Below are 20271 nucleotides of genomic sequence, written 5' to 3'. Positions count from 1 at the left end.
ACGAAAAAACGGAAGGTCCGATTCCGTTGTACATCGGCGTCCAAAAGAATCCACCGACTTTAACTGCTTCTCGACCGCCCACTGTAAATTCACATCGGCGCTTGCCGGGCTCTGTGCAGCGCCGACGTGAATTCACGGTGGATGATAAAAGCGCAATCGGGTGTCTCAGAGTAGCGCTTACATCCGGATTGCGCTGTTAACCACTGCCTCTGGTCCCGGAGACATGATCGGGACCTGATTGGTTCAGGTCCCGATCATGTGATCGCAGGGAAAGTTTGTTGTAGCAACAAACTGGAAATTTTGTGGCTATAACAAATTGGAATGTTTGTATGGCCTCCGGTTATCATGGCCAAACCGGAGGCCATACAACGGAAGCCTATGAGGACCAGCCGGACTCTCAGTATCACACTGACCGTTTATAATACATTACACTAGCTAGGAAGTGTAATGTATTATAGCAGCTATCAGTGCTGCAGGTCTTTAAGTAAAAAAAAAGTTATAAAAAGGTTTTATAAAAGTGTATAAATATGTTAAGTTACAAACAAAAAATGCTTTTTTCCTATAACAAGTCTTTTATTATAGGAAAAAAATGAAAACGTTAAAAAAGTACACATATTTGGTATCACTGTGTTCGTAACAACCCAAGCTATAAAAACATAATATTATTTTTCCCGCACGGTGAACACTGCAAAAAAAAATAACTAAAAAAACTATGCCAGAATCACTATTTTTTTGGTCACCACCCCTCCCAAAATATAGAATAAAAAGTTATCAAAAAGTCGCATGTACCCCAAAATAGTACCATTAAAAACTACAACCCATTCCGCAAAAAAAAAAAAAAAAAAGCCCTTACACAGCTTTTTTGACTGAAAAATAAAAACGTTATGGCTCTCAGAATATGGTGACACACATTTTTTTTTTTTATAGAAAAGTGATTTTATTGCGCAAATGCCACAAAACATTAAAAAAAAACAACGATATACAAAAAAAAAGTGATCAAAACTCTCAGATATACCCTAAAATTGTACCAATGAAAACTACAGATTGTCCCAAATATAGCGACAGAAATTGTGCAGTGTTCCACAAGCGGATGAGATTGGGTGCCATTTATCAGTGCGACACCGGCCACATATCTAGGATTTTTTTTATCGCATTATTATACCCTCTTATTACGCCCTGATGTACTCCGCACAGATTACATATGCCCCACATTATAAACTGAAATATCAGCAAAACCCCAAACACAACTATTACCAAGAAAAATTTGCTTTCCAAAAGCCAAATGGCGCTCCCTCCCTTCTGAGCCCCACAGCGTGCCCAAACACCAGCTTACGTCCACATATATGACATTTTATACCCGGAAGAACTCGCTCAACATTGTATGAGGTATTTGTCTTCAGTGGCACAAACTTGGCACAACATATTGTGCATTAAAATGGCATATCAGTGGAAAATTTTAATTTACACTTTGCACTATCCGCTGCGCATTAAACCCTTCACGCACCACGACTTAATAGCATGTCAGGGTGCGGGGGGTTATATATGGAGCGAGCTCATGACCTGAGCACGCTCTATATGCTGCAGGTGTCAGCTGTGTATTACAGCTGACACCCGGGACTAACTGACAGGAACAGCGATCGCGCCATTACAGGAGCCTGTAAAAAAGGACACTATACAGCAATACATTAGCATGGCAGAGTATTGTACCATCGATCTAATGATCCCTGATTCAAGTCCCCTAGGGGGACTAATAAAATGTGTAAAAAAAAAAGTAAAGTTATTATTAGTGGAAAAAATATATAATATATTAAAAATCCCCCAAAAAAACCCTTTCACATTTTTCCTCTAAAGTAATGTAAAAAATAAACAAAATTGGTATTGCTGCATTCGTAAAAGTCCGAACTATTACAATATACCATTATTTAACTCGCACGGTGAACGCCATAAAAAATAAAGAATTTAAAATGCCAAAATCACTGTTTTTTGGTCACCTTAGCTATTTAAAAAAAAAAAATCTAATAAAAAGTGATCAAAAGGTTGTATGTATCAAAAAAGGTTACCAATAAAAACTACAGCTCGACCCGCGAAAAATAAGCCCTCACACCACTTAATCGACCAAAAAATAAAAGAAGTTATGTCTCTCGGAATGTGGTGAAACAAAACATTTTTTTTTTTTTAAACAAATAGTTTACTTTGTAAAAGTAGTAAAATATATTTTAAAAAAAACATATAAGTTTGGTATCACCTTAAATCGCATTAGGTCCCAGAAAAGATTTAAGTTGTCGTTTTTACCACACGGTGAAAGCCGTAAAAACTAAACCCAAAAAACCATGGTAGGAATCGCAGCTTTTTCCAATTTCAGCCTGCAAATAATTTTAGTTTTAGTTCCCCAGGACATTAAATTGTACTTTAAATGGTGTCACTAGAAACTACAACTCCTCCAGTAAAAAATAAGCCCTCACACCAATCCACGGACGGAAAAATAAAGTTATGGCTCTTGGAAAGCGGGGAGGGAAAAACTAAAATGAATCAGTCCTAAAACGGTTAATTTCGAATGAAAACACATTTATGACCACGTGGGGTATTGCCGTACTTGGGAGAAATTGCTTTACAAATGTTGGGGTGCTTTTCTCCTTTATTCTTTGTGAAAATGAAAAAATTCAACATTTTTGTGGAAATATTGTTGATATTCATTTTCACGGCTTAATTCTAATAAATTCTGCAAAAGACCTGTAGGGTCTAAATGCTCACTATACCCCTAGATAGATTCCTTAAGGGGTGTAGTTTCCCAAATGGGGTCAGTTTTGGGGTGTTTCCACTATTTGCTTTGCAAATGCGACAGGACACCCAAAAACGATTCCAGCTAAATTGGAACTCCAAAAGCCAAATATTTCTCCTTCTCCTCGGAGTCCTGCCGTGGGTCCAAACAGCAGTTTATTACCATATATGGCATACTGTCGTAATCAGGACAAATTGCTGTACAAATTTTAGGGTTCTTTTTCTCCTTTATTCATTGTAAAAATTTCTATGTTTTTTCAGAAAAAAAGTAGATTTTCATTTTCACGGTCTAATTCCACTAAATTCAGCAAAAAAACTGTGCAGTCAAAATGCTAACTATACCCCTAGAAAAATTCCTTGAGGGGTGTAGTTTCCAAAATGGGGTCACTTTTGGGGGGGGGGGGCTCCACTTTTTTGGCCCCTCAGGGGCGTTACAAACGCGACATGGCACTGAAAACCAATCCAGCAAAATCTGCGCTCCAAAATCCAAATGGCGATCCTTCCCTTCTGAGCTCTGCCGTGGGTCCAAACAGCAGTGTATTACCACATATTTGGTATTGCCGTAATCGGGAGAAATAGCTTTACAAGTTTTGGGGTGGTTTTTATTCTTTATTGCATGTAAAAATTAAATTTTGTTAATTTTTTTCAGAAAAAAAAAAAAAAAGACGATTTTCATTTTCACAGACAAACTCCAATAAATATAGCAAAATACCTGTGGGTCAAGATGCTAACTATACCCCTAGATGAATGCCTTGAGGTGTGTAGTTTCCAACCCCGTGTCTCTTTTGGAGAATTTCCACTGTTTTGGCACCACAAGACCTTTTCAATCCTGACATGGTGCCTAAATAATATTCTAAAAAAAGGAGGCCCCAAAATCCTCTAGGTGCTCCTTTGCTGCTGAGGCCTGTGTTTCAGTCCATTACCACACTAGAGCCACATGTGGGATATTTGTAAAAAAACTGCAGAATCTGGGAAATAAATATTGAGCTGCGTTTTTTCTGGTAAAACATTCTGTGTTACAGAAAAAAACGGATTACAAATGAATTTCGGCAAAAAAAAATTGTACATTTCTCCTCTACTTTGCTTTAATTCCTGTGAAACGCCTAATGGGTTAAGAAACTTTCTGATTGCTGTTTTGAATACTTTGAGGGGTGCAGTTTTTAAAATGGGGTGATTTATGGGGTCTATCTAGTACATAAGGCCCTGAAAGCCACTTCAGAACTTAACTGGTCCTTGAAAAAGCCTTTTGAATTTTTTTTTGAAAATGTGAGAAATTGCTGCTAAAGTTCTAAGCCTTGTAACGTCCTAGAAAATTTAAATAAATGTTCAAAAAACGATGCAAATATAAAGTAGGCATATCGAATATGTGAAATAGTAACTATTCTGTGTGGTATTACTATCTGTATTACAAACAGATACATGTAAAATTGGAAAAATCATAATTTTTGCAAATTTTCTTTACATTTTGGTGTTTTTCCCAAATAAGCAATGAATTTATTGACCAGATTTTTCCACTAACATAAAGTACAATATGTCACGAGAAAACAATCTCAGAATCACTGAAAAAAATCAATGAAAAATGGCTCCAAAAACGTCCTAAGAAGGGACATGCACTTCTTTTTCGCGGGCGTCTTTTTACGCGCCGTTTTTGGAAAACGAGGCGTAAAAACCGCCTTGTCGGAACAGAACGCCGTATTTCCCATTGAAATCAAGGGGCAGATGTTTGTAGGCATTCTGGTTACAATTTTTTCAGCCGTTTTTCGGGACGTTTACGGCCCGAAAAACGGATGAAAACACTACGTGTGAACATACCCTTAATGAGTTTCGTCGGATTTCTGCCAGTGTGTCGGTAGTTTTACAGACAACAATGCGCAGCTATTGTTTCTGGTATTTTCAGCCGGATTTATGACGGAGGCCCCCAGCGGAGCCTCCAACGCAGATGTGAATCGGCCCATCACATGCCATTAATATGAATGGTATGTGATCGCCTAATAGTTCATTTAAAGTTTGCTACTTTGTATGTCATCTATCGCTCCTATTGAACTACATGGTCATTATAAAACTATCAAATAAAATAACTTTGAATGTTGTTTTCCATTTCATTTAGAAAACTAGAGAAAAAGCCCAAGAACACAGAGAACATAATCCATCTCTTTGTCGGAGAGCAGACACCTGCTATTATTCCAAAAATAAGACAGAAATTGAGATTTATTGTTAATATAGAAATCAGACTTGTTCTATGTAGTTGGTACCACCCTGGGTTTGTTCACTTCACGCTGATATTATACAGCACTCAGCTGCAGGGCAAACAGAGGCACCATCTGCTGAAATCCCAGCGGGTGGAAAATGAGAGAAAATATTGTTTTCTCCCTTTGAGGGACACCAATTTTTACAGCTCCTTTATAAAAAAAAAAATTCCAAAATGTATCATTCTTTTTCTTTTCCCAAAACAGCTACTAGCTAAACATGATCAAATAATCCTCTTCTACAAAACTCTTCAGAGAAGTAGATTATTTCTTGACCCGTGATATTGTGAATGCCAAGTTGTGACCTTACATAGGATGCAATAACTTGCTGCCTCAATCATGGCGATATATTATAGGATTTATCACATGTACTGAGATGACGTCTACTGTAAAAGCTACAGGCTGCGGTCCCACGGCTCTATTCACGCATACAGTGGCATTTGTCGCCCATAGCGTCCCATTGTAAAAAAATGTATATACTGTGCGGTATACTTTTTTTTTTTTTGCGCAAAACTCTGTATGAAATAGCGTAGTCTACAAAGCTATCCATACAGGAAAAAAATGTGGTGCATGATGTACAATACATTTGGTGCATCATGCTAGACACTTTTCTCTTCTTTATACCACCTCTGGTTGGCTTACTTTATGCCAGTTTATTGTACCAAAATTTTGGCTGAATTTTGGAGTCTTAAGCCACGGCCCTTTCCGGTGGACCACACCTTTTTCTGATAAGACACGCCCCCTTTTGGATAAGGTTCAAAAAGTGGGAAGACTGCCTTACAGATAAGTAAGACTTCTGTTTTTAAAGGGGAGTTCGGCTTTGATGTAAATAAAGGTTACAAAATGAAAAGTTGTATATTAACAGCGGTGCCTACCTCCCAATACTTACCTACAACAGGATTCCACAATGTGCCCTCTGCTGAACGGAAGCTACACTTAAGAAGGCTATTACTAACTGACGCAAAGTAGCTTTCTGTTACTGCATTGTTCTCTAGGGGTCAGTTCACATGCAGTTTTCTGCACCAAATTCCGCAATGTGTGCATTTAGCCTTACATTTTTTATTGCTGCAGTTTTTGCATTGGATTTAAGAGTCTTAAAAAAAAAAAAAAAAAAAAAAAACACACGGCAAAAAACCTTGCAATAAAAAGAAAAAACAGCTCTGGCATTTCTAAATCTGTCTAACAAATTCTGAAGGAGTTTTGAGGCAGAATTTTTCTACCTGCCAAAAAATGCTGTGTGAACTGACCGTAACAGATTATTGCAGGAAGAGTGCCCATCTGCTGGGATAAATGACAGCTCAGGGTATGTTCACACGCAGTGGTTTCAGACGCCTGAAAAAACAGAAGCTGAACGCCTACAAACATCTGCCCTTTGAAATCAATGGGAAAAACAGCATTCAGTCTTTTTACGCCTCGGTTTCAAAATACGGAGCGTAAAAAGACGCTCCGTAAAAAGAAGTAGCATGTCACTTCTTGAGGCATTTTTTGGAGCCGATTTTACATTGAACACTATGAAAAATGTCTCAAAAAATGGCTGAAAAGAAGCCTGAAAAGAAGCTCCAAATTCATTTTCAGCTTCAAAAACGCCTGAAAATCAGAGGCTGTTTTCCCTTGAAAACAGCTCCGTATTTTCAGAAGTTTTTTGCTAAGCGTGTGAACATACCCTCATATTGACATCCCGTCCCAATTCCTTAAGGCTGGGTTCACACGACCCATTTTCAGACGTAAACTAGGCGTATTATGCCTCGTTTTACGTCTGAAAATACGGCTCCAATACGTCGGCAAACATCTGCCCATTCATTTGAATGGGTTTGCCGACGTACTGTGCCGACGACCTGTCATTTACGAGTCGTCGTTTGACAGCTGTCAAACGACGAAGCGTAAAATGACTGCCTCGGCAAAGAAGTGCAGGACACTTCTTTGGACGTAATTTGAGCAGTTTTTCATAGAATTCAATGAAGAACAGCTCAAGATTACGGGCGTCAATGACGCCTCGCAAAATGCGAGGAGGAGCATTTACGTCTGAAACGACGCAGCTGTTTTCTCCTGAAAACAGTCTGTAATTTCAGACGTAAAAGCCAGTTATCGTGTGATGATATTGCATCTGGCAATGAACATTCTTGTACTCTGTAGTTCTGTAATGTAATATTATATCTGAAAAATTTAAAAAAACTCACTGGTAATGTTACTGCGGTCATATTTGTGGATACATTGAAACCATTGAGTATTCTTATAACTGCAAGTAAATTTACTGGCATTTCTACTCTGCTTGGCCTTCTAAACTACACTATGTAAATTATTAGGCATGAGAAGCGGAAAAATTGTTTTATTCTACTTTAGGCCCTGATTGAAGGTAAACAAGATTATTAAAAAATACTTTCCCTTGAAGTCAGCGATTATGTAATACGCGAGAGACATTAGCTATCATTAGCGGCCTTCCCGGTGTATGGCTTGTAATGAGTACTAATGCAATTCTCTTCTACGGGATCAAGACCTTAACCACGGCTCCCAGAGGCACTCACGCATACATATGTACATTCTCACAATCACAGCCGCTCCGGCGTTACAATATTTAATTATATGACAACAACACTATGTACATTAACATGCTACTCAATGAGGGAGCATTTCTGTAGGGGAATGCGCTGCCATAGTCCATTATTTTACCATAGTAATAAACTTAGTCGGCAGGGCTGCCAGCCTACTAGGACACTTGAGAGTAGCTGAGCAGACATTAGATGTTATTAAAGATATTAACGGCATGTGACAATACAAATGGAGATAATGAGAGGCTCCTTTACCCCTAAACACGCGCCCCACCCTGTAGAGTTATGTTCATTGACGCATACATAAAAATATATGCCTTTTTCTAGAAATTATTGCTATTTAATGCTTTGCACATATATGTCTATATTATATATCTCTGTGTGGTATATATAAAAGAATAGAGCCTAAGGGTATGTGCACACGACCTATTTTCAGACGTAATTCAGGCGTTTTACGCCTCGAATTCCGCCTGAAAAGACGGCTCCATTACGTCTGCAAACATCTGCCCATTGCTTGCAATGGGTTTTACGATGTTCTGTTCAGACGAGGTGTAATTTTACGCGTCGCTGTCAAAAGATGGCGCGTAAAAATATGCCCGCGTCAAAAGTGCAGGACACTTCTTGGGACGTTTTTGGAGCCGTTTTTCATTGACTCCAATGAAAAACAGCTCCAATTACGTCCGTAAAAGACGCCGCGAAAAACGCGAGTACTTGCAAAAACATCTGAAATTCAGGAGCGGTTTTCGCCTGAAGACAGCTCCGTAATTTCAGACGTATTTTGCGTTTGCGTGTGAACATACCCTAAGACCCCATAGATGTAATTTCAATGCATTAGTTCAGATTTTCATTATTAGTAGATTTCTAAAATTGTAACAGGGATTTGTATCGTTTTTATAATTGGATTGTGCTGATCAATCTTCTCGTATACCCAATTGTCTAGTTAAAGGTTAATAATAATCTATTCCAACAACCCCATTGCTCCTGATGGTCCTACAATCGGTCTTTGTGATAAGAAACTTGATTTCATGTGCAAAAGGAAGTGACTGAACTGAAAGGCCTTTTAGAACTGGTACTGTCTGTAGGAGACATCTCTTAACAGAACTGAAGCGGTCTGCCTTTCTACCAAGCACAAAGACGCCTTCATTCAGCGCAACATCATGGGCCCCAGTTCATAGACCCCTACAGATTTAATATTCTGACATTTCAGAAGATTTGATAAGTGGTAAAACCCTTTTATTAGCTAGACTACATGGGAAAAAGTATATGGACGCCTCTCCTAATTTATGAGTTCAGGTATTTTAGCCATACCCATTACAAACATGTGCAGAAAATCGCGCACACAGCCGTGCAATCTCCATAGGCAAACATGGTAGTATTATGGGTCATATTGAAGAGCTCAGTGACTTTAAACATGGCACGGTTATAGGATGCCAGCTTTGCCACTAATCAGTTTTTTTTAATTTCTCATCTGTTAAATCTGCCCCGGTCAACCGTAAGTGCTTTTATGGTGTACTGGAAGCATCTGTGAGTAATAATAACTCAGCCGAGAAGTGGTAGACTATTGAAACTCACAGAGAAGGACTGGCGAGTGCTAAAGCGCGTTGCGCGTAGATCTCGCCTATGCTCTGTTGTATCACTCACAGTTCCAAACTGCCTCTGGAAGGGACATCAGCATAAGAACTGTGGATCGGGAGCTTCATGAAATGGGCTTCCATGGTCAAGTAGCTGCACACAAGCCGAAGACCACCATGTGCTATGCCAAGATTCGGCTAGAGTAGTGTAAAGCATGCTGCCACTGGACACTCGAGCATTGGAAACACGCTCTCTTGAGTGATGAATCAGATTTCACTATATGTAGGTCTGATGGACGATTGTGAGTTTGGCGGTACTGGATTGTATAGTGCCTACAGTAAAAAATTGGTGGAGGGAAACTGGTCAAGGGATGTTTCTCAGGGTTTGAGCTACGTCCCTTATTTCCAGTGAAGGATAATGTTAATGCTACAGCACACAAAAGACATTTTAGGTAATTTCATGCTTCCAAATTTGTGGGAACAGTCTCAGCTTCGGCCCTTTCCTGTTCCCGCATGACTGTGCCCCTGTGCACAAATCGAGGTCTATAAAGACATGGTTTGACAAGATTGGTGTGGAGGTTGAAGGTACTCGAGTGGCCAGCATAGAGCCCTGACCTCAACCTCATTGAACACTTTTGGGATGAATTAGAATGCTGAATGCGATTTTGGTTGGGGACAAATTCTTAGAGGCACACTCTAAAATCTTATACAAGAGTGGAGGCTGTCATAGCCGCAAAAGGGGGCCCAACTCCATATTAACAGCCATGCTTTTTGAATCGGTTGTCCAAGTTAGTATAGGTGTAATGGTCAGGTGTCGACATATTTCGGGTCAGATAGTGTAAATATATTGCATCTGCTGTAGAAGCAGCTACTTCGTAGGGTGAACCAATAATTAGGAGGATAAGTAGACCCTATAGCAATTTCCATAAGACACCGTATATTTATTGAATTCATTGCCCTGATGCCTCTTGATTATTAGGAAAAGTAGGACTTGTAAAACCGCAAAAGGCGGATATAATGGATCATCTTGTCATATGAAACGGAAGTGTGGTGGATTAAAAATAATGGGTCCCAAGTTCACGTGGTCAGGCAGCCAACTAGGCCTCAGATGACCAGGAATCTAGGAATGCAAAATTATATGCTGGATCCTTGTGAGTATGTATCCCCACTGTTCATTCTAAAGTGAATAAAAATAATAAGGAAATTATAAACATAAGGAAATTGAAGTGTTAAAAACGAAAATTTCTTCAAGAATTCCTGCAGATGATAAATACATCCTTGGTGGTAGAGTCCATATCCAACCACAATTGCCTATATAATATATTTTTGGATTGCTAAATTTAGTGTGACAAATTGATTGTATCCCTGTCAATTATTAAAATCTTAAAAGCGAATAGTCATCCTGTTTCCATGTATCATAATATGCAGTTGTGTGCTTCTTTTTGGTTATATTTTGTTTTTTAAATCTCCTATAATAACAATACTACATGTAAAGGACTCGTGAATTATGTTAGAAATTCCGCCTGCAGAGGAGGTCTCTGCCTATATTCCCTGTTCACATGTGCACCCATGGAAGCAATACTAATAGGAAAATAAGTTAATTCATGCCATCCATACAGAGTGGCACCACAAGTATCGTTATAAAACTAGCTCCACACCACATTTGCTGATTACGTTTGGCAGGCATTTGAAATGGTCTGCTGAACATATGCCGCATATATATATATATATATATATATATATATATATATATATATACACATATATACACGCATACTTCTGCCATGGATACCCGTAAAAAAAAAAATAAAAATAAACACATATTGCGCTGCATATGTTGTGTTTTTTTTTTTTTTTGCATAGGTCACCGCGCTTTTCTATACAGTTTAGATAAAAGTATTTATTCTTTTGGCATATGTTTGCCTAATAATAGCCTAAGAGCAAGTAAGACATTTATGTAGGGAGAATTTCTGTGGCATATATTTTGAATATTAAACAAAAAGGTTGACCTTATAATAAAAGCTTAAAAGGTAACTAAATGTTCGACAAACTTCTGACATGTCATAGTGACATGTCAGAAGTTTTGATTGGTGGGGGTCTGAGCAGTGAGACCCCCACCAAATCGCTAAAACGAAGATCACCAGATTATCAAATCCCTATATCCTATTGAATGTGATTTTTTTACCCAAGTTATGAGCAATTTTATATTTATGCAAATGAGCTTTTCAATGGACAACTGGGTGTGTTTTCTCGTTTTACCAACTGGGCGTGTCTTGTGTTTTTACCAACTGGGTGTGTATTGTGTTTTTACCAACTGGCCATTGTGAATAGAAGTGTATGACGCTGACAAATCAGCATCATACACTTCTCATCGTTCCCACCCAGCTTCTTTCACTGCAGACACAGCGTGACGTCACCCACAGGTCCTTCAACCTTGTCGTCGGACAAAGAAGATACATCGGCTCCAGGCATCCAAAAGGTTAATAGGCTCGTCTCTAGAGAGTTTGCTATGCTTACCTGCACATACCCTGCACTGTACTCTCTGACGCCTGGTGCTGATGTGTCTTCTCTCTTCCGACGCCAAGGTTGAAGGACCTGTGGGTGACGTCATCATTCCCAGCCAGCTTCTTTCACTGCAGACACAGCGTGACGTCACCCACAGGTCCTTCAACCTTGGCGTTGGAAGAGAGAAGACACATCCGCTCCAGGCGTCAGAGGGTACAGTTGAATTTGCAGCAGAATCACCATGTGCAGGTAAGCATAGCAAACTCCCTAGAGACGAGCATATTAACCTTTTGGACGCCTGGAGCTGATTTATCTTCTTTGTCCGCCGACAAGGTTGAAGGACCTGTGGGTGGCGTCACGCTGTGTCTGCTGTGAAAGAAGCTGGGTGGGAACGATGAGAAGTGTATGATGCTGATTTGTCAGTGTCATACACTTCTATTCATAACTCCCAGTTGGTAAAAACACAATACATGCCCAGTTGGTAAAAACGAGAAAACACGCCCAGTTGTACATTGAAAAGCAAATTTGCATAAATATAAAATTGCTCATAATTTGGGCTTGCTGTTATCTACATTGCAGCACCCATCACATTCAATAGGAGATAGGGATTTGATAATCTGGTGACAGAGCCTCTTTAAAAAGGTGGCTGATGAACGTCACAGTCTTTATTTGGATTATCCACGGTTCTACAAGGCTTCAAATGCACAATTTTATATTCACCCACAATGTGCTGCATTTAACAGACGAGAGGTTGTAAACTTTGATTTGTAGCAAGGATTATAATAATTACATACAATTGCCCAATAATGGGTTAAACTGCAAATCAAAGAACCCAACTAGCAAGTATACAGCGCAAGTCAGAACATGAGAATTAGGCAAATGAATTCATACAATGCAAACAGCCAACGAATAGATTGTTACACCCCGTATTGTTACAATGTCACCTACAAAACAAGACGAGACCTGTGAATGCATTTAATCTGTACCCAAATGTATGTAAACACACTGATTATATGCATTCAAAGAACAAATCAAGCCTAGCCCTATATCCGGACCACAGTAATGTACTGTATAACATAGTGCATGTATACATCACCAGAGAAATGAAGAACCACAAGGGTGAAGAACCTTCTAGAAGAAAGCATTGCTCCATGCAGTATATAGGATCAGATAAATGGTATTTGCATAGAAAATGTTCATATTACTAGATGTGTCTCATTACTAAAACCCTCGCCCATATTCCCTAAAAGGGCACATGGAAGGACGTCATGGAGAGGGGTCCCCCTTCCAGGCTCCCCTATTAGCCAGAGTTTCTACAAACTGCCATGAATCTTATGATCCTGGTCTTCGATGTTATGTACATTTTATTCACTGCATAATAAAAAGTTCTGTAACTTTACAACACAGAAGTAGATACTTTACCTTAGACTGTAAGAGTCCATGAGCCAGCAATAAGAATCTACATACACTAACAGCAAAATCAAGCAACATTTCTCCTGGGATTTCTTCATCCCTGGTTTTACATACCTTGGGCTTTCATTCATCATTATTTTCACTCTGCTTGCTGTCCATGAATGGTAACATTCGAGTTTACATCCCGAGGCGGTCCTGATTATGTCCATTTGGTACCGTTGGGTCTATCAGCGCTAAGGTTGGGACTAGACCAAGACTTTTTTTTATATAGAGTGAGCGATAAATTTCAGTCCCTAGGAATGCATTAGACTATGGCTACACACAGAGGGGGGAATTTATCAATTGTGACTTTTTGGGCATTTTACACCACCCTCGAAACTTTTTTGAAGAGGGGGCATGGCTTACAAAAGGGGGCCAGAGCCACCGCGGCCTGACAAATTTATTATACTTTACACCAGAAAACTGGCGTACATTATAGCGGAAATCTACACCAGCTGGGTTATTTCACTCTTTGGGGAATAGCAAGGAAGACGCCCTTGCCGGTCCCCGCACCTTGCCCACTTCCCGATTAAACTACCCTCCTTCCCTATTCGACAATAAAAAAAAATATGTACTGTATGCTCACACATGAATCCTCTCAGGCTCCCTAAACCGGTTCCGGCTCATACAACGTATGGTCACCGAGCAGCGTAAGGACATTGTATGTAACGCAGCAATCAGAACGTTTAGGCAGGACTTTGCATGAGCCACGGCATGCTGAGGGAGCATGAGGGGACCCCAATGGGGAGAAGCAAGAGGAGGGTATACATTTTTTTCGTTTATGACTGATGGGGTGGGGTGGCAGGAGGATGTATGGTGCACAGCTGCAGTCGTTACGCCACAATTGTGGCGCACAGCCAGCGGGAGAGGCAATAGATTTATGAAGAGGAGTGCGTATGAAGAAGCGTGCATGTAAAACGCCAGTCTTCGTAAATCTGCCCCAGAATATTCATCGGACTACAAAAAAAATCGTTGTGATATCGCTGTGATAAAACTGCTGTCTAAAGGAATGCATAGCTGTCTCCAGTGAAGGGATTTCCTAGACCTTTATTTTTTTTATCGCCAGATGCTGGGATTTCAGAGCTCTTGTCTGCAGCGATTTTTCACGCTACTTGATGCATTCCTATGGAAAGCGATTTATCACAGCGATTTTCTATACAGAGAGTAATACTCTATGTGTAGCCCTAGTCTAATAAATTCCTATGGACAGTGATTTGTCGCTCACTAAAATAAAATAAAAAAATTAAATAAAAAAAACTATGCCTAGCCACAGTCTAAGGATTTCAGATGTTTTCCATTCAGATATTATCACTGTATTTTTGTATATAGTAAATGGTCATATGAGTACCAGCTGCTACAAAGTGCTTGCGATCTCTACTGGGAATAAAAGAGTTAAAACTGTAGCATTTTTCATGGCCTTCCATTTGGACTCTGAATTGTTTTTCAAGGTTCTTTTTTTCTATAGCCTACGATGAAACACAATTGCAATCACTTGACAGGATGTTATGAAATACCCTGACAAACATTTTATAAAGCTGGTATATAATTCATGAGCTTTTCAGCACAAAAAAGTACTTTCCTTTATAAAATGTTAACAGCTTTTAAAGTCTTTGTGTATTCTATTTTTCTTGAAGACTATTTAATGAACTGTTGCAGATAGTAATAAAAAAAAATAAAGAAAAATGGGACTTCAGTAATAACATCTATAATCCTTTATGTAATATACGTAGAGAGTTTAACTGTCAGCTGAAGTAAAACGTTAACATATTATTCCAGTAGTTACATTTTTTTGCTATAGACTGTAGTATCCCTTTTTTAAGGCCCAAAATTCTGAACTTCAGGAAAAAACGTTATAGTGTTCGAGCTCTGGGTTTTCTGATATAGACCTTCATATTCCCTTCAGTTCATTGATAAAATTCTGGGTGTCTGCAGCCTCCACTAGGAGGCGTTAAGGAGCTTAGTGAATACTGCTTCATCATAGAGTTTAATGTATAAACAGTATGCAGTTAGCTCCTTAGTGGCGGCTGCATTAAGACAACATTTTATCGTTTAGCTATATGGATATGCATGGGATTTGGAGCTCTGCATCAGAAAAATGGAGATCCGACCACTATTAAGATTTTTTAAATGTAATCAGCACAGAACGTTCGACCTATTTAGATTAAGATGACAATACAAAAATGTATAGTTGTTGGAAAAAATACTCTTTAAAGGGGTTATTCCATAAGGATAACGCAGTTCGTATGCCGTATTATGGCATATTATACCATCATAAAGGGGGACAAACCTCTGTCTATAAGCCAAAGCAGAGAGCCTCTGAAAAGAGCAGCTCCTGCTCTGGTCGACTCGGCACGACCATGTGTGGACAAGTTGCAATTAGCCAAGATGGCTTAATTCGGAGGCTGGCCATACACTTTAGATCGCTGTTGACCGAATGATAATTCGGTTAATAGCCATTCCCAATGATTTCCTCATACACATGCAGGCTTGGCTGAGCAAACATGTGTTTTCAATAGGAAGAAAGCCCCTGCCAGAAACCTCTGGCAGTGGCTTAAAGGGTAACGAAACGTTCAACAAACTTCTGACATGTCATAATGACATGTCAGAAGTTTTGATAGGTGGCGGTCCGAGCACCGAGACCCCCACCAATCGCTAAAACGCGGAGGCAGTAGTGCTCGTGTGAGCGCTCACCCGCTTCGTTTCTGTTCGGCTTATTACGGATAGCCAATGTATCGGAGTACGGGCTCATAGACTTTCTATTCAGTGCGTACTCCGATACATTGATTTCCAGAAAAAGCAGAACAGAAATGAAGCGGCAGGGCACTTCTGGCACTTCATTCTAGTGATTGGTGGGGGTCTCAGTGCTCGGACCCCCACCAATCAAAACTTATGACAGGTCACTATGACATGTCAGAAGTTTGTTTAACGTTTAGTTACCCTTTAAGACAAAAGGATTGGGTATGTTGAAATTCATCAGCGCAATCATTCTCTGCCCCGACACATCTGCCGTCGGGGGGAGAGTCGAGATGCCACCTTACACATTAGATGGTTGGCCTGTCCTGCTGAAATTGGTCGAGTTCGGCCGACATACATCTAACGTGTATGCCCTGCTTAAGCAGAGGTGGTCTAGATGGGAGAACCCCTTTAGCTATGAACCGGATAGTACAGTAATTTTTATAGCTTAAGAATTGCTTCCAACTGAAATTTGTTAAGTCTTGATAAGAAAGATGTAGTAAAGATAATCAATTAGAAGACTCCTCCGATTAACAATTAGTGACACTAGTATTGTCTTGTGTCAGAGAATTTACATTTTCAGCTGCATACTAAGACCTCATATGCACACAGTCGTTTTACAGCTCCATTTTGTATGGAGTGGTAATAGAGCTCCCATAGAGGTCCATGGGCACTCTACTACACCTCCATATGCTTCTGATTTCATACGGAGGATTTCTGTCGAATTCCGTATGAGTGGCGACCTGCCGACCCCTTCAAGTTTGGTTTCCATCAAGGGCTTCTCCTATTGGTGCCATAAGGAGGATGAAGGAGCCTGCATGCACCGAGTGGTGGAGGGAAACATGGGAAGTAAGGGAACTGTGCGTCGTACACAGTTCTAGTACTACACGTCAGATCGCGGAAGCGCCAGCCCGCTTTCATGATGGAGAAAATAAACAATAATAAATAAAAATCTAGAATTTTACCAGTGAGTACTATAAAACACTATCTCCGGGACAAAAACTGTGATCGGCACAAGTGCGGTATCGTTTTAATCCTCTAGGGGTGGGCAAGAATATGTTCTTTTTAAAATTATTTTTGGCCAGGGAGGCTGGAGGTATGCTTTAATTCATTTACTCTACAACTACCTGATAATTGAAAATGATTCATGATCCAGGGATTGTTGGGTTCCTTTGATGCAAATTTATCAGAATATTATTATATATGCTTCAGAAGCCCCAGCAAAGCTATGCTCTAATTCAACAAAAAGGGAATCTTAAATTATTTTATAGCAGCTTGAAGTGAGAGATTGCTACAGGCAACTGGAGAGTAGAAATGTGATCAGAGAGCTAAGAGGCCAAATCTAGTTATCACACGAAGAAATCTACAGAATGAATATACCAATTATCATAATTAAAACAGTGTTTTATAACCTTTTAGTCATGCATTGTAAAATGTCATGAAGACGTTCCAATGGCCCACACCATGTTCATGGATGAGGTGCCAGTCTTTTCCCTTTATCCCCATAGGTTGATGTGAGAACGTTAAGTGCGATGCAGAAATGACAACGCTGTGTAATTCATTAACCGTCAAATTAAGTGTGAACGTAAAATCGGCCATTAATGGTGTGTTATGGCCGAGCACAGGTTGTCACATCAACCAAATGACATCAGGTTCTGCTGCTAAATCTAAAAAGTTCCACATCATTGTGGCATGGCGTTTGTGAGCAAACATCTGTAATCTCACAAGAGATATTGAATAGGTAACAGCCACAATCACACAATTCTATCTTTCATTGGCCTGTGCAGTTTTTATAAGGCTACACATTTCATACTGCGGAACAGATGTATTTTATTTCTATTGTATCCATTGGCCATGGACAAGACATATGTTCCTAACACACAGTCCAATCCCTGCTATAAACTCTTGAGAACAGCACTTTAAGGCTATGTTCACACGGGGTATTTTGCCGAGTTTTTTGACGCGGAAACCGCGTCGCAAAACTCGGCAAAAACGGCCCGAGAACGCCTCCCATTGATTTCAATGGGAGGCGTCGGCGTCTTTTTCCCGCGAGCAGTAAAACTGCCTCGCGGGAAAAAGAAGCGACATGCCCTATCTTCGGGCGCTTCCGCCTCCGACCTCCCATTGACTTCAATGGGAGGCAGGAGAAAGCGTATTTCTCGCTGTTTTATGCCCGCGGCACTCAATGGCCGCGGGCGAAAAACGGCGCGATAATTGCTGCGAAAATCGGCGTGCAGGGAGAGGAATATCTGCCTCAAAGTTCCAAACGGAATTTTGAGGCAGATATTCCTCCCCCAAAATACTCCGTGTGAACATAGCCTTTGAGGCAGATTTTGCTCTGCCTGCACACCGATTTTCGCAATGTTTTTCGCCCGCGGCCAAAAAAACGAAGCGAAATACGCTTTCTCTGCCTCCCATTGATATCTATGGGAGGTCAGAGCCGTAAACGCCCGAAGATAGGGCATGTCCCTTTTTCCTGCGAGCCGTTTTTTCCGCTGGTGGGAAAAAAACGCCTCCGCCTCCCATTGAAATCAATGGGAGGCATTTTTGGCTGTTTTTTGGCATGTTTTCCGACGCGATTTCCACGTCAAGAAACGTGTAAAAAAACTTGTGTGTGAACGGACCGTAAAAATGCTGCGAAAAACGCCGCGAAAATCGCGAGTGGCTTAAAAAAAAAGTCTTAAAATCAGGAGCTGTTTTCCCTTGAAAACAGCTCCATATTTTCAGACGTTTTTGAGTTTGCGGAAAATACAAAGCAAAACCGCAAGAAAAAGCGCAGGAAAAACACCGCACCAGAAGGTGTGTTTTTTTTTAATGCATTTTTCTCTGGGGTTTTTACTTTTTGCTGCGTAAATGGCGGCGTTTTCATGCTGCGGGTTTTGCGGGGGATAGAATTTGCAAGCGGAATCGCGGGATAAACGGACATGCCGCGGTTTCAAAAATACGCACCGTGGGTCAATTTACATCCCGAAAAATACTGCAGCGTGAACATGGGATTACCTGGTATCTCATGGTTTATGCTGGTACTGTATTACGCTGCGGTTTTGGCGCACACAAATACGCTTGTAATACGCATCGTGTGCATTGGCACTAAGGCTATATGCACACGTTGCGCAATTTGATGTGGAAAATCCGCACCAAAAAAATGCAGCCGTTTTTTTGATGCGTTTTTAGGTGCGGTATTTACCTTTTGATGCGTATTTTGGTGCGTTTTTCTGTAAAACTAGTAGGATACAATTCGCAAGTGGGAACGCAGGATAAATTGACATGCTGCAGATTTTAAAATATGCACCTCAGGTCCATTTTACGCGCAGGAAAAAATCTGCGCCATGTAGATGAGATTTTTTTAAATCTAATTTTCTTTGCTGATACTGCATTACGCTGCGGATTTGCTGCATGAAAATCCGTGCGGCAAATCCACACGTGATACGCAACGTGTGCATTCAGCCTAATACGCAAAGTGTGCATTCAGCCCAACACTGGGCACTAATGAGATTACCCCTGTAAAGACAGTGTGCAGTTGTGGTCTAAAAAGTGTACGTAATTGACTACCAGGGGTGTGCTTACCCATTATTTTTGCTTTTATTAGTGTTGGTTGCACTACTGCTTTTGGCTGCAGCTCTGCTTCTTCACACTGGCTTCTATCTATAAGCACAAGCTCACTACAAAAGCTGATTTACATTACAGCTCAGGTCTGTATGATGCCACTCTCTCGTTGGACATGAGCAAGGACTCTATAAACATTCCTTACAGGTGTTGTCCAGGATTAGAAAAACCTAGCTGCTTTCTTCCAAAAACAGCACCACACCTGTCCACTGGTTGTGTGTGGCATTGCAACTCATACCCCATTCACTTCAATATAGCCAAGCTGCAATACCAGACAACCCATGGACAGGTGTGGCAGAGTTTTTTAAAGAAAGCAGCTAGGTTTTTCTAATCCTGGGCATGCCCAGACCTATTACCAACACAAAGAAATGGAAAAGTTGGATTTGTAATATTCAGTGCTCTAGTGCACATGGCCGAAGATCACATTTCTAGGTATACATAGCCCATGGATCTGCATCTGCTGCTAACCAGAAAAAGAGCAAAAGTTTAATTAGTATAATTTCCAAAATGATTTACTTACAATAAGGAATCACTTCAAATATTATTTGTTTCATGGAATACCCATTGTACACTTCCACTTTTCAACTACTTTGCACGGTCAGTGATTACGGGCACGGACAGCCACCCGCATTTTTGGCCATACAAAGTATGAGAGCACGGTCCGTAAAAAGCAAAACATAGGACATGTCCTATCTTTTGGGGAGGCCTTCTACGGCCCGGACACCTTCCCCCAAATATGTGGGAAGGTGTCCGTGATCGATAGAAATGAATAGGTCCGTAATTGCGGCCGTGTACATGGGGCCTTACTGCTGCTATCCACCGTGGCAGTATCCG

The 20271-nt window shown here is 40.4% G+C and overlaps 1 protein-coding gene across 1 annotated transcript in view; it reads right to left on the bottom strand.

The window, feature by feature from the left end:
• Positions 1-20271, bottom strand: part of C6H3orf70 (chromosome 6 C3orf70 homolog) — a 77298-nt gene that overhangs the window by 45515 nt on the left and 11512 nt on the right. The window lies entirely within an intron of this gene.

Source organism: Rhinoderma darwinii, chromosome 6, assembly GCF_050947455.1.
Source record: "Rhinoderma darwinii isolate aRhiDar2 chromosome 6, aRhiDar2.hap1, whole genome shotgun sequence".
In the NCBI taxonomy this organism is placed as follows: Eukaryota; Metazoa; Chordata; class Amphibia; order Anura; family Rhinodermatidae; genus Rhinoderma; species Rhinoderma darwinii.
The sequence above is the reverse complement of the archived record's forward strand: the minus strand, read 5'-3'. Positions and strand labels throughout refer to the sequence as shown.